An 18647-nucleotide genomic window follows, 5' to 3' on the forward strand; every position below is an offset into this window, starting at 1 on the left:
CAGGTGGCGGATGCGGGCTCTGCAGTGGGACCTGAAGTTTCAGTGGGCCCAGCATCAGGGCAACTTGTCCGACCACGTCTTGATCTCGGAGGGCACTGCGAGACAACTGCAGTGGTGGCTTACGGACCGCGATTGGGTCAGGGGCAAGTCCCTCTCCCTTCCCCAACCGGAGCACGTTGTCGTGACGGACGCGTCCCTCCAGGGCTGGGGTGGCCACTTGGGAGAGGCAGAGATCAGAGGCATCTGGTCTCCGGCGGAGTCCCGGCTCCATATCAATCTGTTGGAGCTACGGGCGATTCGTCTGGCACTGAAGGCATTCCTCCCCTTTGTCAACGGGAGTGTAGTGCAGGTGTTCACCGACAACACCACCGCCATGTGGTACTGCAACAAACAGGGCGGTGTGGGGTCGTGGACCCTTTGCCAGGAGGCTCTGCGCCTCTGGCAATGGCTGGAACGTCAGGGCGTGACTCTGACGGTTCAACACCTGGCAGGTTCTCTGAACGCCAGGGCGGACGAACTCAGCCGTCGGTGCTCGATGGATCACGAATGGCGTCTGAACTCGGACGTGGCGCAAGGCATCTTTCTGCAGTGGGGAGAGCCTTGGTTAGATCTATTCGCCACAGAAGAGAACGCGCAATGTCATCAGTTCTGCGCGTTGGAGTTTCCAAGACGGCACTCGCACGGCGACGCCTTTCGGCGCGAGTGGAGTTGCGGTCTGTTATACGCCTTTCCGCCTATACCACTTCTGCCCAGAGTGCTGAAGAAGATCAGGCGCGACCGGGCCCAAGTTATCCTTGTGGCTCCGGACTGGGCTCGAAGGTACTGGTATCCCGAGCTACTCAGCATGTCAGTCGGTCCCCCGATCCGCCTGCCCCTTCAGGAGGACCTTCTGTCGCAGCAGCAGGGGACGGTCCTCCACCCGAACCTGTCCAGTCTCCACCTCCATGCTTGGAGATTGAGCGGCGGCAGTTGAGGCCATTTGACTTGCCTCCTGAAGTCTGTGATGTTATTCTGGCAGCCAGGCGTCCCTCCACTAAGTCGGTATACGCCTGTCGGTGGAACAGATTTGTGGCATGGTGCACAGCAAAGGCTGTGGATCCTCTTTCTGCCCCTCTTTCGGAGGTTCTTCTGTTTCTTCTTTCTCTTGCCCAGCAGGGCTCTGCTCTGGGCACTATCAAGGGCTACCTTTCTGCCCTTTCAGCCTTTTTGAGGCTTCCTGATCAGCCTTCTTTGTTCAAATCCCCGATTGTGACTCGATTCTTGAAAGGCATCACTCACATGTTTCCACCTGTTCCGTTTGTGATGCCTCAGTGGGATTTGAACCTGGTTCTAACTTTCCTGATGTGTGCTCCCTTTGAGCCCCTTCATTCTTGCCCTCTCCGTCTCCTGACTTTAAAGACGGCTTTCCTGGTTGCCATCACCTCTGCCAGGAGGGTGAGTGAGCTCCAGGCTCTTTCTGTCCAACCTCCTTTCCTGTCCATTCATCCTGACAAGGTGGTTCTGAGGACTAGACCTTCTTTCCTGCCCAAGGTTGTTTCGGCCTTTCACATCGGGCAGTCCATCACCCTCCCTTCCTTCTTCCCGCCTCCGCATCCTTCAAAGGATGAAGAGCGGCTCCATCGTCTGGACCCAAAACGTGCGCTTTCATTTTACATGGATCGCACACGCCAGTTCCGGGTGGATGACCAACTGTTTGTTGGCTACGTGGGTGCGAAGAAGGGACGGGCGGTTTGTAAACGAACCATCTCTCGATGGGTCGTCCTCTGCATCAAAGCGTGCTACTCTTTGGCTCGGAAGGAGCCTCCTGTTGGGCTGAGGGCCCATTCCACTCGGGCCACGGCGGCTACTACTGCCCTGGGCCGGGGAGTCCCCTTGCAGGACATTTGCCAGGCGGCTACGTGGGCCTCGCTGCACACCTTTGCGAGGCACTACTGCCTGGACAGTCAAGTCCGGAGGGATGGCTTCTTTGGCCGTTCTGTCCTCCAGGACTTTCTGGTGTAGTTTTGTATTGGTTCGCAGACCCACCACCGGGGTTGGTATTGCTGGGGTATGTATTCTAAGGTAAGGAATCTAACACTAACGTGTTTCTTTCAGATGAACAAGTTACTTACCTTCGGTAACGATATATCTGTAAGAAACATTAGTTAGTGTTAGATTCCTTACCGAACCCACCCATCCTCCCCGTTCTGCGAACTGATACCTAGGGTTAAGGTCATCCCTTTCAGGGCCCTAGTTTGTACATGGCACCAGTGTTGGTTCTCTCATGGCTCTGCGTCTCCTGGCGCGGAAAAGCTGTGTGCAAAGAACTGACGTCAGCGCGCGGAGGCGGCGTCTATGTACTCCAGCGACGTCATCACGGCGCACGACGCCGACGACGGACGCGGAGCCGCAGGGGACGCCTGCAGACGACGCCTACCGACGCGCAGGGGTACTGCTACGCAAAAGTTTCCGGATCCAGACTGACGCCTGGGGATATTCTAAGGTAAGGAATCTAACACTAACTAATGTTTCTTACAGATATATCGTTACCGAAGGTAAGTAACTTGTTCTTTTATCCCAGAGAGGGGGACAACTGAACACATACGCTATTTGATTCTACAGAAGTCTCAGGGGACCCAATGTCGGTTATGCTTTTAGACGCAGAGAAAGCGTTTGACCGAGTCTCCTGGGACTATCTCTGGTCATCTCTGCGCTGGGTGGGCAAAGGGAATAATTTCATACCGGCTATCCAGGTGCTTTACCAAGCACCAACAGCATGGGTGAGGGTTAATGGGGAATATACAAATGCATTAGAAATCGGGCTGGGCACTAGACCGGGATGCCCATGTTCCCCGTTGCTCTTCGCTGTATTTGGACCCGTTGTTACGGAGATTAAGGGGGAATAGGGGAATCGCACCGGTAAAATCTATGGGGGGTGAAGACAAAGTGCTGGCATATGCCGACGATGTTGCTGTTATTTCATCGACTCCCATGGTAGCGATTAGGGAAATTGAGAGGGAAGCGGTATTGCTTGGCAGAATATCTGGTTATTCATTGAATAAAACAAAAACACAGATAATCATAAATAATAAGGTTCAGTGTCCAGATGACCGAGTGGTAGATTCAGGGATATACTTGGGGGTAGAAATAACCGCAAACCTAGATAACGTGGTAGCTAGGAATATTGAACCAATAATTAAAAAAGCAAAAAAAGATCTAGATAGATGGCATAACCTACATCTCTCATTAGTGAGATGGGCAAACGTAGTTAAAATGATGCTGTTGCCAAAACCATTATACATTTTTCGGGCAATCCTGCTAACATTTGAACAAAAATGGTATACCACTCTGGAGCAAATAGTAAATAGGTTTCTATGGGCACAAGGTAAAACAAGGCGAGCTCTGAGATATATGACACTCCCTAGAGAGAAAGGTGGTTGGGCAGGAGGAGTTTCTTGGCCACAAAAAAGGGAGGCCCGACGGGATTTAATGAAAATGTGTTGCTGGAATATATTGAGAAACAAGGGGATTGTACAATCAAAAGAATTTATTTTGAATTGATAAAAAGTAGGGAGGATGATCTAGGGAAACAAGGAGATAAATGGGTAGAGATTGGGGGTAGGGCAGGAAAATGTTCAGCTTTCATTAGAATTAGGGAGGAAGACATTGTGCTGTGCAACTTTGCAGGCACAACACTAAAAAACTATCTTTTCACTTTATTACACACCAGCAAAAATTGCACAAAGGGGAGGTATTTCTGGAATCACATGCCCATGCTGTAATAGTACAGAAGCAGGAGTTACACACGTTTGCTACTTATCCAGTGCTGCTCCCCTTACTTAAGGAAATTGAAAGTTTTTGGAAAACGCGATGGGTATCAACCCAAAGCTTGTGTCTTGGGACCAAGTCAAAAGCTGCTCGTAAATCTACGAACACAGTGTAAAGACTACCTCCCTCAGACTTAACCGACTTCCAAAATAACATATGCAACCGGAGTATCTGATCCATAGTAGATAGTTTATTTCTAAACCCTGCCTGATATGGGCTTAGTATGGAATTTTCCTCCATCCAGTCCTGGAGATGGTCCAGTATTAGTCTTCCGAAGATTTTTTGCGGGACATCGATCAAACTGATCGGCCTGTAGTTGGCTGGGAGCAGAGGTGAACCCTTTTTGAATATAGGGACAATCTCTGCGCCCAGCCAAGTACCTGGAACTGGGGTCGCTCTCAGGACTGCGTTGAATATGACAAGCAGATATGGGGCCCAAATTGTGGGTTGGTGTTTGAAAAGATCACCCGGGAGCTTGTCCAGCCCCGGGACCTTCCCAGTTGCCAGTTTGGCTATAGCATTTTCGACTTCCTTTAACGTGAAGTCAAAGATGTTTGATTGACAAGTCTGGTCTAGTGGCATCTCCCCCAAGACTCCCTGCTGGATAGTTGATCCTGCTTCATAGAGGGTGCGGAAGTGTTTTCCCAGACATCTTCGGCTATATTAGCCTCCACTGCTGCAACTAGTTCTGCAGAGCCATTGTTTACAATGGACCAGAATCTTCGTAGGTCTCTAGTTGCAAGGGCGTTAGATAAGTCAGTCCACTTATGATCCCATTCCTCTCTTGCATGCTTTAATACGCGCTTATAATTGGCTCTCAAGGTCTGGACTATGGACCTGCTAGCCTTATTTTTTATAGAGGTGACAAGTGCTGTCTTGGCTCTTCTACATGTAGAGTTATACCAATTGGAACTAATACCCTTTTGCGGCCGCTTAGCCGCAGTAGGGTAAAATACGTCTGACAGGGTGTGTATTAACTGTTCATGTAGTTTTCCTGCCTTGCCTGAACTATCATAAATGGAACCATCATTTAGTGCAATACTAATTTCCTCTAGAATGGGCAAAGCAAGAGCATAAAGCTCCGAGACTTGCTCTGGTCTTTCTAGAATTTTTGCCCACTTTATTCTTTTCCTGTCATTGATTAGGATCATTCTTGAGTCTGTCGGAATTTGCATCCATATTCCCCCTTGCAATGCCAGGGATAGTTATTTTTAAGCTTAAGGCGTTATGATCACTGTCATCCCGCGGTATGACAGAGAAATCCCTTATTGTGCCCCACGACCTAGTTTCTACAAATATGTAGTCCAGTCTGGCCTCTTTGCCCTGCTTGTTAAAGGTACACTTGGGGGGTCTATCTGAGTTGACTCTACCATTGCACACCCTAATTGAGTGCTTAAGTGTTAGAGACGTGATTTGTACCGCCAGTGGTGTCCAAGGCCTGGGGGGCGAGTAGTCTAACGTGGGTATATCCCAACAAACATCCTCCTCGAGGAGTCCTTCGTCCATAAGCCCTGCCAGCAGCTCGAAGTTGCAATTTAGGTCACCCCCAATCACAAACTGGGCGCCGCTGGGTATAGAACTTAAAAGAGAGGAGAGTTCCTCAACTGTATTGGACTCCATAGAAGCGCTCACTGGTCTAGAGTATACATTCACCAGTGCAAGCTTAGTGCCATTGGACCATTCCAGGATCACACATTGCACGTCATCTGAGGATGTATTCAGAGACTTGGCCGTACAGCCTAAGTGCGAGCCCACCCAGATTAAAAGGCCCCACCGAGGGGCGACCCCTCCCACCCCATCTCGCTAGTACAGAGTAGGCATCATAACCAATGCGTGTCTTATCCTTTCGGGCCCATGTTTCTTGGAAAAGACACACATCATTCCTATCTATGAACGTTCTCCATTCTGGGGAATCGCTCTTATTACCAAGGCTGGACAAATTCCATGACAGAATAGTTAAAAAGCCCTGCCTATCGGGGTTAGCATAGCTACTCCCTCCCCCGTTATGATCACCCGTAGTTGGCTCCCGGATGTCCTGTGCCCCTACGCCAGGAGCTGGGACTCCCATCGCTGTACAATTTGAGGCATCTTTATTAGAACTTACATCCAGCCCAGTGGGTTCCTTAGGTGGGCAGCAATCATCGCCGAAGTTCGTAATAGAGGGCCCGGTATGTAATCTCAGCCTGGAGCATGCCAGTGACTCGTCACCCTCCCGTATTGAATGCGGGGGAGTCAGTCTACCATGCCCAGGGGGCTGAAACGGTTACAAGTCAAACAGGGGCCCGGGGGATTAATGTGGGCCTTCCCTAGCCCAGTCTCAGTTCTCCTTCCTCTTGATCCCACCCTCGTCCAACCAACTTCTTGTTTATAGCAATGGCAGTGTTGAGACTCTGTGTTGCGGCAGCCTGGAAAGATTCGGTACCCCCTACTTTCCATCAGTGGCTGGCCAGGTTACTATCTATATATAACATGGAGAAGGAGATATATGCAAGGAAAGGTAAAAGTGGGAGGAAACTAGGTTTAAAAATATGGGACCCTATTGAAACTTGGAAGAAAAGATAGAAATATGGGAAGATTGAAAGGTTATTTTTTTTTCTCTTTCTCAATAGGCGTCTTGTTTATGCTCTTTATGCTCCTCATGCTCTCTACGATTTCTATGTACTTTTTTTTAGGTAAAACCTCATTTTCTTTTTCTTATTTTCCACTTTTTGTTGTAATTCTTGAATGCATGTATGTAGAACAATAACGGTATTTGCTGTAAAGTGCCATGCAGCCAGGGGGGAGGGAGGAATGTGGGGTGAGGGAGGGGGAAGGGGAGTAAAAACCTAATAAAAATATTTTTTTTTAAAAAAGAATGTATGACATTGTTCTGCATTCTGTCCATCAACTGTTGTTTTTGCACAGTATAATAGCACTACTAGAAACCTGGCTTACCGATGCACCACACTTAAAAGGGGATGCTTGTTTCACTTGCGCTACACACTGCCCATCCACTCCCAGGACCACCCTTGTTGGCGACAATACTGCCACTCCGTCACTAAGGGGCGAGCTATGGGTGGGTTAGTTATATGGATTAGTCTAAGCTGTTGTGTTTACATTCTTATTTGTACTGTGTCTTTAATTTATATTCATTCCTGTTATGTCATTTCCAGAATGTAGAATGTTACACATGTCATATTGCATTGCATCTTTTGTAAAGCTCAGTTATACCTATGATGCTGAATCTACTGGATGATTTGTTATGAGCTCTTCGAATAATAAAAGGATTAACTTCTTCTCAACCTGAATTAATTCTTCATTTCACTGGCGACTGGATTCGGAGAGCAGAGCCTACGCAGAAAACTCGGCAACTCGAATTTGTTTATTTGAGGATTATTACTAAAAGGACATAAAAATGAGTTCTTCACTGCATTAATTCTCCTTGGATGCCGCTTTGGTAAATAATTTCTTATTCAGCCCTAATTGAGAAGGATTTCTAGATTCGAACTTATCGTGCGAGTTAAGTGGAATTTTGTTACTTTTTCTTTACTGGATTAACGCGTGTTTGGATGAAAAATTTCGATTTCGACGCGTTAAGGAAAAGAACATTGTCGCGTGTTGAAAAGGTAACATTTAAATTTTTAAACGAATTGGAAAAGGAAGAAAATCTATCTACCTTTTACAGTTATTGGCACGCACCACTTTGGCAGGCACGCACCACTTTCAAAAGTAATCGCCTCCTCGCATTCTGTTTCCTTCACGCACCATCGATCTTGGAACTTCCTTCAAGGGACTCTTCCGCAAGACCGTGGCGCATTGCATTGTGGGCTGTTTACGTTTGACGTCACACGCTGAGACGGCCATTTTGGTAAAACGTGAAGTTGGAACGGACATCCTTCAGCAACGAGTGTAGCGGTGATTCGTAAAACGTGAAGTTGGAACTGACACCCTTCACCAACGATCGTAGTCTTCAGCGGTGATTTGCACACCTTGCGTTTCACATCCTTCACCAACGATCGTAGTATTCAGCGGAGATTCCCACACTTTGCGTTTCATTCGGCGGTGATTGGCACACCGTGTGTATTATCATCATCGGTGATGCGCACACCACTGTTTTGTGACTATTATTTAATAAATACAAAATAATAAGTTATAATTATAATTTGAATACGTTTTACGAAGAATCTACTCTGGTGAAGTATTTCAACTTTATTAATTACAACTATTTTAAGGTTGTTTGTTTTCAACATCCAGTATTCTGTTCAGCATTAATTTGTTATGTCTCAGCCTAACTATAATATTAGTGCACCTCAGGCATTTTGGGTTGCAGGCAGTGAACCACCACTTAAATGGTTAGAATGGAAGCCATATTTTTGTAACTATATTGATGCTTTAGATGAAGATGGTAAGATGTCTCATGCTCAAAAGAAAAGACTTCTTTTACACTCCTTAGGTCCTGTAGGACTAAAAGTATATGAAACTATGACTAAGCCTTCCTTTCCTGGGGATCTGAATGTTTATATGTTGGCACTGTTACATTTGGACACTTATTTTGCTCCTAAGGTGTGTATAGGGGTAACTAGATAAAAATTTTTTTCAAGAAAACAAACTAAAGATGAGAACATTGATCATTACCTGTCTGATCTTAAGAAATTATCGTTAGACTGCAAGTTTGGGGTTTTACAGGAAGATCTCATTAGGGATCAAATTGTTATGCATTCTTATAATACCTCAATTCAGGATAGATTGTGGATTAATGGAGATTCGCCTTTAGACGACATCTTAGCTATTGCACGAAAAGCGGAAATGTCAGGCAGATGTGCGAATGTTATCAAACTTGAAAATTCTTCTGTTTCTAATGAGATTGTTGGTAAAGTTAATGTTGTTGATAGAAGGAAATTTAATTTTAGCCCGAAAAACGCTATGAGTGCTGGTAATAGACCTTTTTACGCAAAACATTCTCAAACTTCCTCAAATTCGAAACTTAAATGTTTTAGATGTAATAGTTCTGAACACTTAGCAGACTTTAAAGGATGTCCTGGCTTAAAAGTGAAATGTGCTAACTGTGGTTTAAAAGGCCATTTAACAAAAGCTTGTAATAGGAAAAAGAAAAACAAAGTAAATTTTGTGAATGATATGGATGAAGAGGGAATACTTGAGAATGATCAAGATGACAATTTAGTAATGAATTTACATGAGAATTTAGTCTTGAAAATCCGTGAGGAGGACATGATTGACAAACCTATCTGTTTAATGAGCATTGGTGGGGTGAATATTGAAATCTATGCAGATTCTGGTTCACCGTATACTATTATTAATGAAGAGATGTGGAAGTCTTCTTTTGTTCAGCAAGTAGGTGATAAATTACTAATTCCAGACATTCACCCTAAAGGCTACATGGGGGAACCTATTAATATTCTTGGTTTCCGTTGGTTTGTGTTTAAGTTCAAAGGAAGAGAATGTAGAGGAAAGTTGTATATTGCAAAAAAGGGTCCACCAGTTCTAGGTTGGTTTGACCAGAAGCAATTGCACATCATTTTAGACCCAAACAGTCATGAACAAGTTTTGGTGGTGGATGACGGTACGACAATATCTAAGGTAATTTTAGATAAATTTCCGAAAGTTTTTAGCAAAACTTTAGGGAATTTAGTTGGTTTTGAACACAAAATCATAATTAAAGACGATGCTTGCCCTAAAGTACATAAGTGTAGGAATGTTCCTATCTTGGTGAGAGAGGATGTGAAGCAGGAGTTGGAGAAGTTAGTTTCTGCTAATATCATTGAGCCCATTGAGGCGTGTGAATGGGTTTCTCCTATTGTCGTCGCTAGACGGAGCAATGGGAAAATTAGGCTATGTGTGGATCTGAGACACTTAAACAACAACATTGTGGTGGATAAGTTTCCAGTTCCTAAGATTAACGAAATGGTATCTAGTTTAGGCAATGCACGATGGTTCTCGACAATTGATCTCTCGTCGGCCTATCATCAGATATCCTTAAGCCCTGAGTCAATGAAATTTACTTCTTTTGTAACTCCTTTTGGCTGTTTCCGTTATAGGCGCATGCCCTTTGGTTTAGCTTCGGCAGCCGCTGTCTTCCAGCGATTAATGTATCAACTTTTCAAAAAAGAGAAGGGTGTCAGATTCTTTCAAGACGATATACTTGTATTTGGGGATGATGAAGGTGAACACTTGTCTAGGTTGGAGAAAGTTTTGAGTATTCTTGAAAGCAAAGGCCTTACAATTGAGCTTTCAAAATGTAAATTTGCACAAAAGAGTGTGGCCTACCTTGGTCATGTTATAGACGAAGAGGGTGTAAGACCAAAACCTGCTTTAGATTCTGCTATTTCTGACGCTCCAGTTCCAACTTGTAAGGATGATATCAAGTCATTTCTGGGAATGGCAGAATTTTGCTCAAAATATGTTCCAAATTTTGCTAATGTCTCTTATAATATTCGGCAACTTTTAAAAAAGAATGTTAAATTTGAATGGTCTAATCTGTGTGAATCAAGATTTTAATAATATCAAATTAGCCATTGCGGAAGCCACTTCCTTGAGAAGTTTTGATCCTTCTTTAAATAGCGTGATTACGACTGATGCGAGTAACAAAGGCCTTGGAGCTGTCTTAGCTCAAATAGACGAGAGCGGCAGGGAGTGTGTAATTGCTTATGCCTCAAGATCCTTGTCACCTTGTGAAGAAAAGTACCCAATAATAGAAAAAGAAGCCTTAGCGCACGGGTACTCATAGTACGGCCCGCGGGCCAATAGCGGCCCGGCAAGCCTTCGGTGGCGGCCCGCGGACCATGAGACATCGTACCGGTGTTTTAAAAAAAAAAAAAACTTTTTTAAAGAGTGTCTGCGAACACTGCAGGTTGCAGAGACACTCTGCTGCTCTGTGGGGCCCGGCGATTCATCCCAGGAGGCCAGAGTGGAGCTGCAGGGGCGCTAAGAGGAGGTGAAATACAGCAAATCCCCATTCACATGCAAATGGCTGTGAAGTGCTCGGGTGGGGCTGTGTGTCTGTGCGCGCTGGGGAAGCTGTCTCAGCCCGGTGACAGACAGGTGTGCGAGGCGCCCCTTGAGCAGGGCGTCTAGTCTATATGTATAGCATTGTTGTAGGTATATTGGGGAGGAGGGGGGTCTATTCTTTTAATAATGAGGCTCAGCTCTTTTTTTGCCCAGGGTGTACACGGCTTTGAGGTTACAAAAGGATTCTAGCGCCTTGAAGCACCCCTTCTTCTAGTCCAGCGCACTTTTTCTCAAACTTGTTGTTTTCAAATGTGGCACTCCAGTTGGTTGCGTTGAAGTTCAGAATGCATCTGTTTGATGATTGAGATCCCGTGCTCATCCTTGTGTTCATGATGTCACGGAGAGGTTATTCGTACACATGACTCAGCCCGGCATTATAGTGAATGTCACACCGTTTATGCTCGCCCCAGGATCGTTGTTAGCTGGATGGATACTACTTTTGTTAGCGGAATATTGTATGGGTGTTCTTGTTTGTGATGATACTTTTAGGGTTTTACTATAGCGCTTGCATACCCCTCACAGGTCCTCGGATCGCTTTATTGGTGCTCAAATAGTTTGCGTGTTTTAGAGCCTATTGTATGTGAAAATTATTTTGAGCATTTATGAAGTATTTTTGTGTCGTGTGGGGTTTGGAGATGTATGCAATCAGGGGAGTGGGAGATGCTTTATTTCTAAAGGGTGGTGGGGGGCACAGACTGCCTTGGAGATAACCGTGCCAGGGCTCTGGTTTGATTCTTAGAACCAAAGCTGAGTCGTCAAACGATGTAAAGTAAGTCTTGTAACAAATCTCATGAAAAAATATGATAACTTAAAAATGGAGTAAACGTACTGTCAACATTTCTGTGTCGTCATTTAAAAAAATGAGAATTCCCCCCAAGGACTATTGCACTAGTTATCCAAAATGTGTCACATTGTCATGCTTTCTGTTTAAATAGCTTATATTGTTATTAAATGCGAAACTCGACTATTTAATATTAACTGTGTAATAGTGAGATCTTGTTCTGAATTACTTCATTGACCTCTCAGGCTGGTTAGTTAAAGAACATGATGTATACTGTTCCTTACTGTGCTCTTGTAACTGATGTAACTTCTAACGCAATGATCCTAAATGTAAAGCGCTTTGATACCCTCTTGGGTCAAGTTCGCGCTAGGGAGACGGAGTGAGGGAAGGGGAGTGAGTGAGGGAAGGGGAGTGAGTGAGGGAAGGGAGTGAGGGGAGGGAAGGGGTGAGGAAAGGGGAGTGAGGGAGGGAAGGGGAGTGAGGGAAGGGGAGTGAGGGAAGGGGAGTGAGGGAAGGGGAGTGAGGGAGGGGAAGTGAGGGAGGGGAAGTGAGGGAAGGGGAAGTGAGGGAAGGGGAAGTGAGGGAAGGGGAAGTGAGGGAGGGGAAGTGAGGGAAGGGGAAGTGAGGGAAGGGGAAGTGAGGGAAGGGGAAGTGAGGGAAGGGGAGTGAGGGAAGGGGAGTGAGGGAGGGAGAGAGGGGGAAGGGGAGAGGGGGAAGGGGAGTGAGGGAATGGAGTGAGGGGAGGGAGGGAGTGAGGGAAGGGGTGAGGAAAGGGGAGTGAGGGAGGGAAGGGGAGTGAGGGAGGGAAGGGGAGGGAGGGAAGGGGAGTGAGGGAGGGAAGGGGAGTGAGGGAGGGAGGGAGAGAGGGGGAAGGGGAGTGAGGGAATGGAGTGAGGGGAGGGAAGGGGTGAGGAAAGGGGAGTGAGGGAGGGAAGGGGAGTGAGGGAGGGAAGGGGAGTGAGGGAGGGAAGGGGAGGGAGGGAGGAAGGGGAGGGAGGGAAGGGGAGTGAGGGAGGGAAGGGGAGGGAGGGAAGGGGAGTGAGGGAGGGAAGGGGAGTGAGGGAGGGAAGGGGAGTGAGGGAGGGAAGGGGAGTGAGGGAGGGAAGGGGAGTGAGGGAAGGGGAGGGGAAGTGAGGGAGGGGAAGTGAGGGAGGGGAAGTGAGGGAGGGGAAGTGAGGGAGGGGAAGTGAGGGAAGGGGAGTGAGGGAGAGGAAGTGAGGGAAGGGGAGTGAGGGAGAGAGAGAGGGGAGGGAGGGAGAGAGGGAAGGGGAGGGAGGGAGAGAGGGAAGGGTAGAGAGGGAACGGGAGTGAGGGAGGGGGTGAGGGAAGGTAGTGAGGGAGTGGGGAAGGGGAATGAGGGAAGGGGGTGAGGGAGGGGGAGGGAGGAAGTGAGGGAAGGGGAGTGAGGGAAAGGGAGGGGAGGGAGGGAGGGAAGGGGGAGGGGAGTGGGGGAAGAGGAGTGAGGGAAGGAGGGAGTGAGGGAAGGAGGGAGTGAGGGAAGGAGGGAGTGAGGGAAGGAGGGAGTGAGGGAAGGAGGGAGAGGGAAGGGGAGTGAGGGAAGGGGATTGAGGGAAGTGAGTGAGGGAAGAGGAGGGAGGGAAGAGGAGGGAGGGAATGAGGGAGGGAGGGAGGGAAGGGGAGTGAGAGAAGGGGAGAGAAGGGAGGGGAGGGGAGTGAGGGAGGGAGAGAGGGGAGGGGAGTGAGGGAAGAGGAGTAAGGGAAGGGGAGGGAGGGAGAGAGGGAAGGGGGTGAGGGAAGGGGAGTGAGGGTGAGGGAAGGGGAGTGAGGGAGGGAAAGGGGGAAGGGGAGTGAGGGTGAGGGAAGGAGAGTGAGGGTGAGGGAGGGAAGGAGAGGTAGGGAAAGGGAGGGAGAAGGAGGGAGGGAGAGCGAAGGTGAGGGAAGGAGAGAGGGAGTGAGACAGTCAGAGTGAGTGAGACAGAGGAAGACAAGGAGGGAGAGAGAGGGAGATAGAGGGAGGCAGAGATGTGTGTATATATATATATATATATATATATATATATATATATATATATATATATATATATATATGTATATATACCGGGTCTGGTAGCTCAGTGGACGAAGGTGTCCGCTGCAGGGACCTGTGTTCAACCTCATGGTCACAGTTTTTTTTTTGGTTGCTCTAGCCCCGCCCCCTCCCCCACCGGTGCGGCCCTCGGACAAGAACCACACAGTAAATTTGGCCCCTGAGAGAAAGTTTGTGAGTACCCATGCCTTAGCGTGTGCTTGGGCGTTAGAACATTTTAAATCCTTTGTTTAAGGTAAAATGTGTTTATTACGTAGCGATCTCAAGCCTTTGGTAAAAATGTTAACAACTGAGGGTGTGATCAATGCATCTGCAAGGTTGGCTAGGATTTCGATGAGATTACAAAATTTCATTTATAAAATTGTTTACGTTCCAGGCAAAAGCAATGTTCTCGCTGATTTTTTATCAAGAATGCCTGTTATGTTGGAAGAATGTGACAACAATGAGTGGAATGAATGGCAAGTTGCTTTTGTTCATGATGAAGGTTTATCAGCCTTCAGTAAGGAGGAGTGGAACAAAGAATATTCTGCTGATGCTAATTTGCAAAAAGTAATTTCCTTTACTGTTGATGGATGGCCAAGTAAAAAAGAATTGTTAGATGATGGTATTAGACATTTTTGGGAGATTAGGTCTGAACTTTCTGTTACTCATGAGACACTTTTGAGAGGTGAGAGAATAATCCCTCCTGTGACCTTGCGTGAAGGAATTATTGAACTATGCCACGAGGGTCATCCAGGTATTGTACGATCTAAGTCACTTGTTAAGCAGTTGTTTTGGTGGCCTGGTTGTGATTCTCAAACGGAGAGGGTTGTTAGAGATTGTATCACTTGTGCTTCGGCAGATAAAAGTTTGAGCACTTGTCGTCCTCCGATGTTGGAAGGAAGTTCTTTTCCTGAACATCCTTGGGAGTGTATAGCAGTGGATATTATGGGTCCTGTTCAAAGGAATGATGATTCACAGCAATTTTTGATTGTCATTATGGATCTTTTCTCGAAATGGCCTGTTGTTAAGTTGGTTGAGAGAGCTGACACGGATTCTGTTCTTTCCTTTTTGGATGAAACTTTTGTTACGGAAGGAATTCCGTCTTGTATCCTCACGGATAATGGTGTCCAGTTTTTATCGTTAAGGGCAAGGACGTATTTTAAAAAATTGGGCATCAGGCACAGAACTACTTCACTCTATAATCCTGGTGGTAATGGTGTTGTGGAACGTTTTAACAGGGTTTTAAAGAATACCATTCAGTTAGCTATAAGTAATGGTTTAGATTGGCCTACTCCGGTAGGGAAGGTAGTTTGGAATTACCGCATTACTAACAATAATTCTACTGGGATTTCTCCTTTTGTGCTTATGAAAGGTAGGAATCCGCGCTCGAAAACAATTCCTTCTTGGTTATTTTCTAGTGATGTCAAATCTTGGTCTAATGAAAAGGTGAAAGCGCGTATGGAACTTGTACGTAATAAAAGTAAAGAATATCATGACTTGAAACATGGTTCTAAGGAGGTTCAGATTGATGTAGGAGATTGGGTTAAAGTCAAGAAGCCATTTAAAGTTCAGAAAGGTGATTCACAGTTCTCTGAACCTTTCCAAGTAGTGGAAGTTTTGAGGAACTCAGTTAGACTTAGAAATGGGAAGGTTTGGAATTTGAGCCGTATTGCTAAGTGTAGACTGGATTCTTCAAACACTGTTTGGAAGCCAGAAGATTTGGATGCAGATTTGAATAGTTTGTCTGGTAACAATGAGTCATTGGTTAATTCTGGAGTAGTTAGTTGCCCAAGTATAGGCGAAGTTCCTTCTACTTGTGAGGTTTTTAATTCCTCTACTGATGGTCCAGAAAATATTGATGACTCCGAAAATTCCAGTTCAGTTTCTGAGGATTCGTCTTTATGTCGTCATTCCTCAAGGAAGAGGGTGGTTCCTCTTTGGCTTAAAGATTACATTATGGATAATAAGTAGTTAAACTACTTTTAGTTTCAATTATAGGCTAATAGCCTAGTTTATAGTTTGGTTTCTATTATTATATTTTAGTGTGGGATTTGTTCTTATTTATTTATTTATTTTAATTTTTGTTACTTTATTAGGAAAGGGGGATGTGTTGTGTTTACATTCTTATTTGTACTGTGTCTTTAATTTATATTCATTCCTGTTATGTCATTTCCAGAATGTAGAATGTTACACATGTCATATTGCATTGCATCTTTTTTAAAGCTCAGTTATACCTATGATGCTGAATCTACTGGATGATTTGTTATGAGCTCTTCGAATAATAAAAGGATTAACTTCTTCTCAACCTGAATTAATTCTTCATTTCATAAGCCTTCAGGTAGAGTAGCGGTTACTCTGAGCAAATCTATTTCGTGTTCCTTGCTGGCAATAAAAAACTGTATTCCCTGGTCACCCTTTTTTTTTGTATCTGATAAATATTTATAATTACGATTTTAGTAATGCTGTCTGTACCCATTTCACCAAATTATTTAGTTTTGTTGCTAAATTGCAAGCCTCTCATGGTAATAAGCACACACAAACCCATTATTACGTGTGCCGGGATTTTAATGCTATACTACATGGGTGTCTAAGGGACTCAGTTGAATCAGCTAAAGGGACTGTTACTATTTTGGACTCCAGGCGGACCAAACTTTCGAATTATTTAGCTGCTAATGGGCTGGTTAATCTAGTTGAAGCATTAGGAGGGGTTGATATGGCTTTACCCATGTATAGAAGGGCTGGGAAAGCTTCAGATATTGATTGTTTGCGACTTTGTATCATCGTTTCTTTAAGGCATGCTTGTACCCACAGACTTAAGGATCACAATGCACTGGGTGCCTTTGCTACATTGCCAATTAATAGATATCAGTGTAACGCTAATTTACCTTCTATCACCCAGAACTCCACGGATGGCTTAAGATTGGACTGACAGCTCGGTATCCCAATTGAAAATTGACTACACTGATAAATTCGCATTTAGGTATATGTTTAAACTGCTTCTCTGATGGTGACCATGAGATGAAGATGCAGTACTATAACGGCTTGGCATATATCATTAGGAAATCTCTGTTAAAGCCAATTTATTTACGTGACGAGAACCCACAGTGGTTGGATGGGACTTGCTCCATGCCAACCGCAGGTTCAGAAAAGCATTGACTGCCCATACCAGGGTAGATTCTGAGATCCGACAGCCGCAACAAAAATATAAAGTTGCTCTTTTAAGTAGGAAGAAGGAACTTTATAAAAGGGATTGGGAATTATTGGAAAGTACATCATCTGGGGAGGATTACAAGCATTTGTGGTCTCTTGTCTAACGTATAAGTACTAGGACTTCTTCTCTTAACCCTCTGATGCTCAACCGTATTTCGGGGACAGATTGGGCGTCCCATTTTACTTCTATTTATTATATCGAGGAAGACCCAACCCTGTCTGCTGTATTACATAGAATATTACAGAATTCCCAGCCTCGTCTTATATCTACGCAGGAAGTGGATTTGGCCATACAGCATACTATAGGCGAGAAGACCTCTGTGCCCATCGACCTGATGAAATGTTTGCCTGACCTGTGGAGCCCTTTAATCGTCAATGTTTTTAATCAGTGTCTAGCTTCTGATACTCCCTAATCTTGGGGGTTCTCGACGATTGTGCCCATTTTTTAAAAAAAGGTGATCGTATGTCCCCTAAGTGCTACCGCCCTATATCTCTTCTAGACAGCGTCATTAAAATTATAGGCAGAGTGATAAACGACCACCTAGTTAAGTGGGCAGGAGACAATGGTGTCTTCTCACATTTTCAATTTGGATTCAGGCCCAATAGGAACTAATGAGCAGTGTATGTATATCTATGCAAGGCGGTTTCCATTCTATTCGGCTTTCATGGATCTATCCACTTCATTTGATTCTGTGAACAGGACCAAATTGTGGGTAATGCTGTTGGATTTAGAAGTGGAACACTCTATATTGAATTTTCTTTATTCCCTGCATGCAGATCTATCCCCTAGAGTACGGATAAATGTTTCCGGCGAACTATCACCGTCAGTCCAATTGAGGAGAGGAGTGCGGCAAGGGTGTATATTGGGACCCCTGCTGTTTATTCTTTGTATTAATAAGGTATCCGACGAACTTGTTTCAGTTGATGTGGACACTTCGAGAATGACCGGCACTCCGGTGCCTGCCTTTTTATATGCTGATGATGCCGTTCTTATAGCCCTCACACCAAATGCTATGAGGGGACTAGTGGATCGTTTTGTTGTTTTTATGCAGGACCTTGATTTAACTACTAATTGTACCAAATCGCATATTACGTCCTATGGCCCAGGGTAAAAAAAGTTCAATAGGATCATAATTAAGGGCAAAGTACTGACTAGCATTGATAAATTTGTTATTTAGGTTTGAATTTTAGATCTTAAGGTACCTGGCACCCACAGATGAATAATTCCACCTTTAAACTTTGTAGAACTGCTGGAGCAGTTTGTAATAGTACAAGATCTGGGGTGGGGGCCGGGGGGGGGGCAGTTCGCCCAGCTCTAAAGTTGTATAATGCCCAGTGTGTTAGTGCTAACACACACGGATAACAAGAGGCAGCTCAATACAGACTGAGGAAAATCATTTTCTACGTAGATTGCTCCTCCTACTGCCATCTACATCGAGTTTTATTATTCACTCTGAATTGATTCGAGAATTTATAAAAACAGGGTCCATTTGGCCCCTCTTTTACTGTGGGTTAGTATTTGGTCAAATCCGGCTGCTCCTCTTTGTAGGGACATCATTTGTGAATGTCTTAATCAGGACATGGCCTGTTTAATCACAGGGTTACGATATAGTCAAGATACTTTTGTCATGTTGGATCGGTCTACCTTGTTTATGGAGCCATCAAGTATTGTTAAAACAGACAAGAACAGGGTAAAAGCAAAATTTATGGAGCATTGTGAAAATTCAAGATGAAAAATGAATGAACTAAAAGCACAGTTTTGACTTATTATCGATCTTTGGCGCCGGAAGAACCTACTTTGTTTTTAGGTGTGGC

At 45.2% G+C, this 18647-nt stretch overlaps 1 protein-coding gene across 2 annotated transcripts in view; it reads left to right on the top strand.

Annotated features, from left to right (window-relative positions):
- Window positions 1–18647, top strand: part of FANCM (FA complementation group M) — an 861212-nt gene that overhangs the window by 685353 nt on the left and 157212 nt on the right. The gene's annotated exons all lie outside the window — the stretch shown is intronic.

The sequence above is a fragment of the Lissotriton vulgaris genome, chromosome 9 (assembly GCF_964263255.1).
Source record: "Lissotriton vulgaris chromosome 9, aLisVul1.2, whole genome shotgun sequence".
In the NCBI taxonomy this organism is placed as follows: domain Eukaryota; kingdom Metazoa; phylum Chordata; class Amphibia; order Caudata; family Salamandridae; genus Lissotriton; species Lissotriton vulgaris.